This window comes from Bombina bombina, chromosome 2 (genome assembly GCF_027579735.1).
Source record: "Bombina bombina isolate aBomBom1 chromosome 2, aBomBom1.pri, whole genome shotgun sequence".
Taxonomy (NCBI): Eukaryota; Metazoa; Chordata; class Amphibia; order Anura; family Bombinatoridae; genus Bombina; species Bombina bombina.
The window spans coordinates 925849707-925861848 of NC_069500.1; positions in this window are offsets into that span (position 1 = coordinate 925849707).

Below are 12142 nucleotides of genomic sequence, written 5' to 3' on the forward strand. Positions count from 1 at the left end.
TGATCTATATGTCTGTATATTTATAGGGACCAGGGATGATTAATTAGATGTAGGCCCACTAACACCCATACAGCATACGCCAATAGTAGTTTTGCTCCCGAATCTTACCCCTAAATTACTAACCATCCTCTCCTCTTGCCACGGTTCCTCTGCTTGGTGTTACCTCTTACACTCAAAGCTGTCAAGTCACACTCTGAGACAATGGTAAAAACTATGGGCTAGATTAGTGGTGGCTTGCTGGAGTGCAATCAAAATTAACGCCCATCAGGTTAACGCAAATTCAGAGCTCTGGTTAACTGTTACGCAAGACAAAAAAGGGGCACAAAAAACAACAGACATACATTTAAAAGTACAGTTACACTCATAATAACACTGTCTGATAAAAAAAAAAATATTAAAAAAAATGTATTCATAAGTTATAAGGGTTCAAAGATATGAGGTCTCATGTGTTAGGGAAAAAAAGCATGTAAAGGGCTTTAACATGTACGTATGCATGTTTATATGTGTTTTACTGTATATTTACTGTATATATGAAGAACATAGGAATGTAAAATAGGAATGTAAAATATTTTTTTTGCTTTGGGTTTCACACTTTAGACTTAGGGGGATATTTATCAAAGGTATGTCGGACCTGATCTGACAGTGTGGATCAGGTCCGACATACCTCACTGAATGCAGAGAGCAATACGCTCTCCTTATTCAGCATTGCACCAGCAGCTCTTGTGAGCTGCTGATGCAACGCCGCCCCCTGCAGACTCGTGGCCAATCAACCGCCAGCAGGGGGTGTCAATCAACCTGATCGTACTCGATCGGGTTGAATTCCGGCAATCTCTGTCCGCCTGCTCAGAGCAGACAGACAGCGTTATGGAGCAGCAGTCTTTAGACCCCTGCTTCATAACTGCTGTTTCTGGCGAGTCTGAAGACTCGCCCGAAACACGGGCCCTCAAGCTCCATCCTTAATGTGGTCGGGTTAGTGTACATAAAAACTTAGTAATTTAAGATGCGTTATTAAAATATTTTATATAAAATATTAAAAATTATTAATTTCAGTTGATGATATGACTCTGAGTTGTGAAGGTCCCACACTATTAACTAAACTTTGGTGGTCGTAAAGGGTTTTTAAGGCCATAATATCACAAGTCTACTATGACCTACCTCAAGCATGATATATACAAATAATAAGTAATAAGTCTTTTTTGCACAGCTTAAAAAAGTACAAGTAAACAAGTAAAGCCACATGCAGCAATGTTGAATTTCAGTCTAAAACATGTAATGAAGTAACTGAGTGTCAAGTTGACAAGAATCATTCACGCTATTGGGTCTGTATGGCCCAATGATATAAACCAAGCTCACACACTGAGGGGCATATTTATCAAACTCTATATGGAGCTTGATGCCCCTTGTTTCCAGCGAGCCTTCAGGCTTGCCGGAAACAGAAGTTATGAAGCAGCGGTTTAAAGACCACTGCTTCATAACTTGTCCGCCTGCTCTGAGGTGGCGGACAGACATCAACCTGATCGAATACAATCGGGTTGATTGACACCCCTTGCTAGTGGCTAATTGGCAGCAAATCTGCAGGGGGCAGCATTGCATCAGCAGTTCTTGTGAATTGCAATGATAAATGCTGATAGTGTATGCTGTCGGCATTTATGGATGTGCAGCAATGTGCAGCGGACATTAGAAGCTACTTTGTATCATGTCCGCTCGCACATTGATAAACATTGAATCTCAAAATGGTTCTGATCACAGCTAGCTCAGGTAGGGTTGAGATGTGGGGGGTTTTAGCCCGGGAAATGGGAAGTTAGGATTGGGTAAAAAACTGCAGGTTTGACACTTACAGGCTGCTTAAGCAATCAATCAATTCTGGGCTTCCTGATCTCTTGTGATTGGCTTCTCTCCTGACTGTATTTCTCATATGAATGAATATGAACGAATATATGAACAAATTTGATTCTTTCATACATTTGTCTATTACAGGGCTCGACAAACCCAGGAGCCAGGGAGCCACTGACTCCTAGAATTTTACCCCTGTCTCCTAACTTTTTTGGTTATTCTCTATATACAAATATTCTCTATATACAAATGACTTGGATCCTAATTTTTTTTTAAAAATGTCGACCACTGATCTATTAATTTATATGTTCATATGGTGATTAGTTCATTTGCTCCATAAAAAAAGGCAACAAATACATTTTTTTTGTTATTTTTGTATTTGTTTCAAAATTAATTCACATCTCTACTAATTATTGATCACTTTTACTAAGAAAAAATAAATAAAAAATAAATATATATATATATATATATATATATATATTTAGCATATTCAATGCTTATCAATATTGTAATAGCTAAATAATTAGAACCTGATTGAATGTGACCAAAAAAGAACCTAAAATAAAAAGTGTATATGAATGTTATATATTCTATTAAGAAACAATGTGTAAAATTGAAATTTTCAGAAAGACATTGACTTGTGAAATTAACCAATCAGGGATCATAAAAAACTCTATAAATAAACTTGTTCAAAATGAGGTCCCTGTGTTTGTATTTTCAAAAGAGAGTGGCTGGAAGAGGCTGAATTTTCAGATCATAAATTCAATCAAGATTAAAGGCATTAATTGATCCAGTATTAAAGTAGAGAAAATTAACTTTGATGATGATTATTATGCTTGTGAAGGTCATGGAGGGAAATACTTTATGACTTACACTTTTACACTGGGACCATCATTAAATTAGGGGGAAGTTAATATATTTGTGCTAGGTAGCAGAAGAGGTACTTAAAAATAATTGGAGGTCATAGAGCTTAGAGGGGGTGAGCAATCAGTGTGATAGCATTGGACTCTGTCTTGTGCTTTCTATATCCTACAGCTTGCATAAAATCTAATATATATGTAGCAATTTTTTTAATTAAAATCAACTGCATTAGACAGTTTTGGGTCTTTAAAGCTAGTGGAGTGGAGTGTTAGAAGAAAGACGGCACTGAAAAGTGCCTTTACATTGCAGTCTATGGGAACTGTGTGTTCTCATAGAATGTAAAGTAAATATATATATACTGTATATACTGAATTTATGTGTTAATATGTGTATATACACATATTAACACATTGATATACTGTATATGTATATAATCTTATACATATATATTTAAAATGCTGCCCATCGCTACTCTACTTACCCCTTCTGTGACAGCCTATGGAAGCACACTCTCGTGAGCGCAATGCTTCCTCGCAATGTTAACACAAGCTCGCATTTGCATTGCGATTAACTTGTAATACCAGTGCACATTATTGTATTTATTAAGTGGATGGAAGCAAAATGTATCACTCTCCTTGCAATCTAGACCTTATATTTTATCTTGTTTTTCATCTGTCATCTACACTCCAAAACCGGCCCCACTCTGCAGTCCTTTTTTTTTTTTTTTGACGAACGATCCACCAATCCTAAGTTTTGTCAGCTGCCTCACTGTTTTCAATGAGTAACCCCATCCAAAAAACACGTATGTGCTTAACCGCTCTAGTTCTGTAACCCCCTGATGACAGCGGCGCTTGTTCATGTATATTTTGCACATGAGTGGTAATGGCAGGGGGCATAGAATAGTGACACTATTGTAAACAGTGATCTCTAGATACTGTTACGATTCAGTGTTTACTTGCAATAGTGGAAAACGAGAGCTCACTTGATTCATCCATGCAATCAGACGAAGAAAACAGTGAATCACGTGAATCACTGTTTACTTCTGTTATGTGAGTAAAACATTAGAGCATGCGCTTTGTAAGAAGTACACGGGAGCGCACATCAAGTGATGATTGTAAATGTGCTTTCATACCGCCCAAATATGTGACCTGTAAATAGTTCAACCCACCATCAACGTCACATAATAGAATAATTCAGATTCTAAGTGGGCAGAGGGAAAGCTGTTGATGGACAGGTAATACATTACATTATATTGAATAAAACAAAGCTTTTTTTCAAGAAAAAATTATGCGATTATCATATAAAAATGAAAGTGAATGCATACATATAATATAGATTAGTGATCGTTTACCATAACTTTAAAAATAACCATGTAACCAAGTATTTCTGTGTACTTTTTTGTGTTGATACATGAAACCTAAAAATAAATTCTCACACTTAATTTAGTTAAAAATGTATATTGATAATTAGACATTAGATGAAGAACACAAGACAGTGGGTTTTAGAGTGAATTAATTGAAAGGCTTATGCTTTTGGTGAAATATATAAAAAATATTTATGATTTTTTTTTATTTAACTAATAATTTCTAATGTGTCTAATTTTTACATAGAAATTTACATTAAATTTACCAAAATGTCATGCTTGTTTACTATAAATGAATGTTAAATTCTCTGAACATCTCCCAAGACGCTTTTAAAATGTATTAGAATTAAATGCACCTGTCTAGCAAACAAAACATGGAGCCAGTTAGTAACTGTAAAAGAGACAACTATAATTATCCAAAAATAAGCCCATATGTGACTGCAGAACTTGGCAGAAAACATCTGCAACTTTATTGGCCAGGTAATGTTTTGGTTTTCAGGTGTTATTACTTTTGCAGACTGTATTTGTAGTTGTCTTTGTGAATGTAATGATAATGGTAATATATTTTCTTTTAATGCTAACAGATGTTTTTACATTCTTTATTCTAGTGAAGAATTCTAGACACACGTCTACAGTCCACCACAAACACAAATATATAATGTATAGTCTTAAAAACTCTAATGACTACCTATTCCAATATTTTTATCCTGCATTTTATCTACTTTATAGCTGCATATCACCTTGAAAAAAAGACCAGATTGACAGCTGCTTATTATATGCAATTTATGTTCTTAAAAATAGATTATTATTTTTATTTGATTGCAAGTATACATTATGACCTGCAGTATTGATGATATTTCATCTCATGACTTCAGGAGGTTCTTTCATTGGTCGGATCTTCAAATGTTGCATTGAGTGACGACCATCCCACATATCACGCAACAGTCACTTGAAAACTACATAATGAGAAGATCAATGCATTTTATTTAAAAATAATTTATGACAGTAATATATTGAAAAGATATTGGGCAATAAGTGTAAAAAGATTTTAGTTTTAAGAGATGTCTAAAGTCTTTACAACTTGAATCACAAATCTTCTTGAGTTAAAGGGACAGTAAACCTCAATTGTTTATTATATAATTCTGATAGAACATACAATTTTTAAAACTTTCAAATTTGCTTTATTCTCTTTTTATACTTTGCTGAAGGAACAGCAATGCCCTACTGGCAGCTAGTTGAAAACATCTAGTTAGCCAATCATAAAATACTAATGTATGTAGGCTCCAATCACCAGCTAGCTCCCACTAGTGTAGGATATCTACGTATTCATTTTCAACAATGGGAGATACCGAAAAAACAAAGCACATTCGAAATTAGATGTGATTTTAAAATGACACGCTCTATCTGACCCTTGCAGGTTTAGTTTTGACTTTCCTATGCCTTTAAATACATAAATTGGTTTTATGCACAAAAAGTATATTTAATAGATGTTGTTACTAACTTTTAAGAGATCTGAATATTAGGGGTTTCCCTAGCTTATAGTGTATATAGCACAAACAGGGATAATAGTTTAAGAAAATGAGAAGAATAAAAGTAAGATGGCAAGCTGACGATGTAGAAAACTGGAATCATATATGTAAATACCAATTATTACAACAAGATAAAGAATACAGGATATGAAAGAACACTGTGTTGAACAGCTATAAGAAATATTGATACCAAATGCATTACTGCTACATAATATTGCTTCTGTTTAGCATACAGACAAAACTGCCATAGAAGCTAAGGTAGTAGTGTAATATAGCTACAGTATAACTGGGATATTAGGTGATCAGAATCCTAGTCTTCTCACTCAAACATTCTTCCTAGTCTCTCTTAAACTCTAATACATATATTACCATCTCAAAGTGTTTAATGGCCCTTTAATGTCCCTATTTAGGTTGTGTCCTGCAGATTCTACTAATTTCCCAAATATACATTAAAAATTAAGGTATTTATGGCCTGGAAAGGTCTTTGGGAGGCCCATAAGTGTTAAAGGGACACTCAAATCAAAATAAACTTTTATGATTCTGATAAAGCATGCGGCTTTAAGACACTTTCTAATTTACTTCCATTATCAAATTTCGTACAATCATTTTATATTCACACTTTCTGGGGAACAAAATTCTACTGAGCATGTGTACAAGCTCGGTATACTAGTCTGTGATTGGCTGATGTCTGTCACATGATACAGGGGGGCGGCAAAATGGGAGAAATTTTTAATTTGTCAGAAACAAATCTACTGTTTATTTGAAATTCAGAGTAAATGTTATTGCATTGTCTTTTTATTATGTATGTGTTAATTATGTAATTCTACTGCATTGAGTGGTCCTTTAATTATATCTCTTTCCATTAATCTATCTTCTCATCTGTTTTACTTTTTTGAATAGTGGTTTCTGATAAATTAACCCCAAAAAACACCTAATAGCAGTATACTATTAATTAAACTTTATTATGTATCATTAATAAAATATAGTAGGATAAAAAGGATAAACCATCCATATAAGAAGAAACCCTAGATACAGGGAACTAAGCGTGTCTGAACCCCCATGAATTCCTGGCCAATAACAAGAACATCAGTGTCAGGTAAAGGTAACAAACACGCTATAAGACAAAAACACACAAACGCATTTCAACCCCAATAGTTGGGGCCGTTGTCAACGTGTTAATCATATTAATTATATGATTTAAAAAATAATAATCTTAAATTATATATGTTTTTATGTACACTATACAGCTGTCTATGGGCAACTTTGCTACGTAAATGAGTTTTTTAGTTTCTTGTTTCAAAAACCAATTAGTGATCAAGAATGTGTTGTCATTTCAACTGTACAACCTGTTATTGGTGTTAATAATACCCACCCTCTCTGAGTCCCTGTTTGAGTGCATGTGGGGGGATGCGGATATTCTTAACACCAGAAAATCTACCAGACTGTAGCTAAAAAATACTGCTTGAATTAGATACAATGGGTAACACTGAGTCTCTAGTGAGAATGGAGTGGAATCTAAGCTATTCATACTCTGGGTTTCTCTGTGCCTATATCTGTGCATAACCAATTATTCCCAGGAAGACCAAAAGCAAACAAGCAGGCTAAGTAAGGTAGTGACAGGAAGCTTGCAATTAAATTCCAAAACCACTAACCAAAAATAATCGCTCTACTTATCCTCTGTATTGCAAATGCACCACTATGGCTGTCAGCCATACCACAAGCACTAAATAAACTATATTTAATGCCAAACATATCTTATAATGTTTCTCAAGTCTGAATTTTGAATCTAGAGTTCATTTCGGAAACAGTCTCAGAAAGCGGTCCTATTATATTGAGCAATGTTAACTCTGTAACACTATGGGGCCGAATTATCAAATGGCGGGCGGACATGATTCGCTTCAGCAAATCAGCATACACTGTCGGCATTTAACATTGCACAAGCAGTTCTGGTGAACTGCTTGTGCAACGCCGCCCCCTGCAGATTCACGGCAGGGGGTGTCAATCAACCTGATCGTATTCGATCAGCTGATTGCTGTCTGCCACCTCAGAGGCGGAGGATGAGTTTAGGGGCAGCGGTCTTAAGACCGCTGCTTCTTAAGTCCTGTTTCCGGCGAGCCTGAAGGCTCATGCGGAAACAGAAGTATTCAGGGCCATTCGGCCCTTGATAATTTTGCCCATATATATGAATATATAAATTCAGTTTTTAGTAGCTGTAGGAATATACATATACACTGATATAAATAGTAAGTGATGTCACTTAGATGTATTTCAATAAATGATAAATTATGTCACGTAGACGTATTTCAATAAATGATAAATGCATTAAACATGTATCCCTCTTTATAAACATTATGGCCTAGATAAGTGTTTCCCAACCGCAGTCCTCAAGTACCCCCAAAAGTCCTGATTTTCATTATAGCTGAACTAGAGCACAGGTGAAATAATCAGCTGATGGATGAGAGCAAGTTGGTTACTGATCAGCTGATTACTTCACCTGTGCACTGGTTCAGCTTTAATGAAACCAGGACTGTTGGGGGTACTTGAAGCCCGTGGTTGAGAAACACTGGCCTAGATTACAAGTGAAACGCAAAAATATTAGGGCCATTGAACATTAACCAAAAGGCAATTCCTTAACAAATATGATGGTGGCTCGAGCGATATCTGACATGAATTTTACTGTGCACCTCCATAGAAGTATATTATGGGATGGATTTAGCACACCACAGCTATATGACATGCAGATGCTAGCACGCCCTATATTAGAGCTTGATTGTTAAATAATAATTTTGGACTTGTAAAATAAATAGAAAAATAGAAGAGCTATTGATTGCGCAGAGCCAGAACAATCTTTGACCATTGTTCCTGTAGCCCGAGATAAGTGAACTTACCACCGCAAGTATCAGCCTGCTGCATTTGCCATCTCAATTGTGAGTGTAACTTTATATACCTCTAATCGTTTTATACACAGTAAACACTATGAGGAGCCCCTTTTTCTTTCTCTCTCTCTGATTCTTCTACAGGTGACCTTTGCATTGGGTCTTTGAAGCAGAGCCTGATTTATTCTCAACATTTATCCATTGGGACTTTTATGATTAGATCCTTATTCTGCATTACAAATTCTAGCACTTTGGTGTTTTGGGACATTCCACAAATTGTTCACAGGTTTTTCACAGACGATATTTGTTTTAACCCTAACACATTGTTGTTTCTTTGTTTATTTATGGTTAAAGATAATTTATGATTCTCCATTTCAGAAGATTTACATCTAATGCTGCACTTTATTCACACACATTAAATATTGCACCTGTTTCACACAATTTATTTATTGTGTTTCTGACAATTAGCATTTTATTTTATTTCAAACATTTTATATGATCATCTTTTATTCTATTTATCATATTTACTAATATTTATTTTTTATACCTAATCTTGTATTGCCAGTGCGCCCCTTTAGGATTTCTGTTCCAGATATCCCCTATAATACATATCTATTGAATACCTTGTTTATAAAAGGTATTTAGGGCTAAATTTACGATTGGTGCACTAACAGTTGCAACTCTCCTTCAGATACCTGCAATGAGACTAGGTTCTAAAATGGCAGCAACTATTATTAGAGGGAGGTGCATGAAATCTATTTAGGGTTAGATTACAAGTGGAGAGCTAACAGTTACGCGCAAGCGATTAGGGGTATATCAAACTATTTTAAAAAATATAAACATTATATATCATCAGCTAAGCACAGCAATGCAAATGTCCTGCATTCAAAATATTTTTAAAGCATTTATTTAGCAACCCTCGGGCATACCCCTTGACATATGTGAGTATTTTTTATCTTCTGTCATCAGCCTGTATAGAAACAGGAGGTAATAAATATAGTACTAAATAATCATAAGAAATTGTAAGTAAAATCATATGACAAAACTATGTAATTAGAATTTTCATATATTATTTTATGTTCTTAAATCCTTAAATGCTTTACAGTGTGAGCAAACAGAAAGTTTTTGTTTTTACCACTCGCCGAATCCATGCAATAATATTAATCTTCAAAAATATTTTTCTGTCATGCTTTATTTTCATTTTCAAGTCCTTATTTTACCTCATGTCACATATCTTGACACAGCTAAACTTTAATTTGTATCTCATTAAAAACAAATTTTTCTGATTCTGTCTGTGGGCCGGAATATCATTCATGTATAAATAATTCTATGGCTCTGGCACAAGTAGGTGGGGCAAAGATTGAGACCATTTCAAATGTAATACCCACTAATAAATAACATAGTGTTACTTCTTAATTTAGATAACCTCAATGTTTTAATTTATTTGGGCAAACTCCCACTCTCTTTATCCGGTTTGTGCAATTTGTGGTCCAAATAGTTAATTGTAAAACTGAATTTTAACAATACTTAAATTGTAAACTGTGTAACTGCTCCATTGCAATATTGTAGCTGCAAAAATGATGTTCAAACGGCATAGCACCTTTGTGACCAGATTTTTAAAAGAAAAACTTTGTGACTGGGCTTTTAAACGGGAATGCGCCTTTTTGGTTGCAAAGTCCAAATACGTTCATGCATTTTCCAGTTCTTGCACCTACATTATTGATCTCATGGTCACAAATGTGCGATCTGAGTTCAATGATATAGAGCTGCAAAACGCACTGTCATGAACGTGTGTTGATTTTGCAGTCATGAAGCTACAATCCTGTTTGGAAGCCCAGTCACAAAGGTAAGTTTCCTTTAAAAAAAACCTGACCACACAGGCAAAATCTTGTTTGAGCATCATTTTTGCAGCTATAATATAGAAATGGACCAGTTTCATGGATTACAGTTTCTGTTCTGTTAAGATTCTGTTTTAGAAGATTAGAGAAGTTGTTCTAATAGAAACCGTAGTCTTGATTTCAGATGTATATCACGCCAAACCCGAAAATAACTTTTTATATTTAATAAATGCAAATACTGAAGAAACTATAGTTTTATAATATTAAAATTGTCAATGTAGTAATTGAGCAAACGTGCCCAGTGTTCCTATCATACCTACATGCAAATGACATTGATATTGTTAAGCAGGGATCAGGATGGATTTGGATTACAATATTAAAGGGACACTAAACACAAATTGTAAACTACATGATTATAAACCTTCATATATAAGATCAGTTTTGCATTGAAAACTGCAGCTTTATTTTGTCAAATAAGTATATTGTTTTATTATGGTTATTCTTTCCACTGATTTCCCTGTCCCCAGAACAAAAGAATAATTTTCTTCGTTCTCTTGGTATCTTTATTTGAAAAGCATAAATGTACGTTTAGGAGCTGGCCCATTTTTGGTTCAGAACCTTGGACAGCACTTGCTTATTGGTGGCTAAATGTAGTCATCAATCAGCAAGCGCAACTTAGGTACTGGACGAAAAATGGGCTGGCTTCTAAGCTTACATTACTGCTTTTTTAAATAAAGATACCAAGAGAATGAAGAAAAATGATAATAGAAGTAAATTAGAAAGTTGCTTAAAATTGCATTCTCTATCTGAATCATGAATGAACAAATTTGGGTTTCATATCCCTTTAAGGTGGTTTAGCACTTATTCAACTTGGTTACTATTGGAAAGAATGATTTGCCTATCATGATTGTTGCTGCAAAACTGATAATCCACCTTTTAAAAGCATCTGACACCATAGAAGCATATCATAGAAGCTGTCATGCTCACCTATAATGCCTTCAGACCTCACTTGTAACTGTACCTGCTCTCACACATGACAATTATACCTGCTGACCATTTCTAGGGTGCCTATAGGACCTATTTGCTATTCCTGCCTATATTATCTTCTGGCTCTACTCTCCTATTGTCTCTATTGGCAACTCATGCATGTGGTACTTGTAGGCCATTAACTCCTGTCCATATATCTGTGTTTTACATGTTGAACATACCAGCCTGTCTATAATGTCTGTCAGCCATATAAGCCTGCCTATAATATCAGTCAGTCATACCAGCCTCCCTGTAGTACCAGTTAGCCATACCAATCTGCCTATAGTACCAATCAGCCATACCAGCCTGCCTTTAGTATCTGTTAGACATAGTAGTCTCCCTATATTATCTGTCAGCCATACCAGCCTGTCTATAGTACCTGCAAGCCATACCATTATGCATATAGTACCTGCTGGCCATACAAGCCTGTCTATAGTTTCCGTCAGCCATACCAGCCTACCTTTAGTATCTGTCAGCCATACAAGCCTGCCTATAATATCAGTCAGTCATACCAGCCTCCCTGTAGTACCAGTTAGCCATACCAATCTGCCTATAGTACCCATCAGCCATACCAGCCTGCCTTTAGTATCTGTTAGACATACTAGTCTCCCTATATTATCTGTCAGCCATACCAGCCTGCCTGCCTATAATGTCTGTCAGCCATGCAAGCCTGTCTATAATATCAGTCAGTCATACCAGCCTCCCTGTAGTACCAGTTAGTCATACCAATCTGCCTATAGTTCTCATCAGCCATACCAGCCTGCCTTTAGTTTCTGTTAGCCATACTAGTCTCCGTATATTATCTGTCAGCCATAC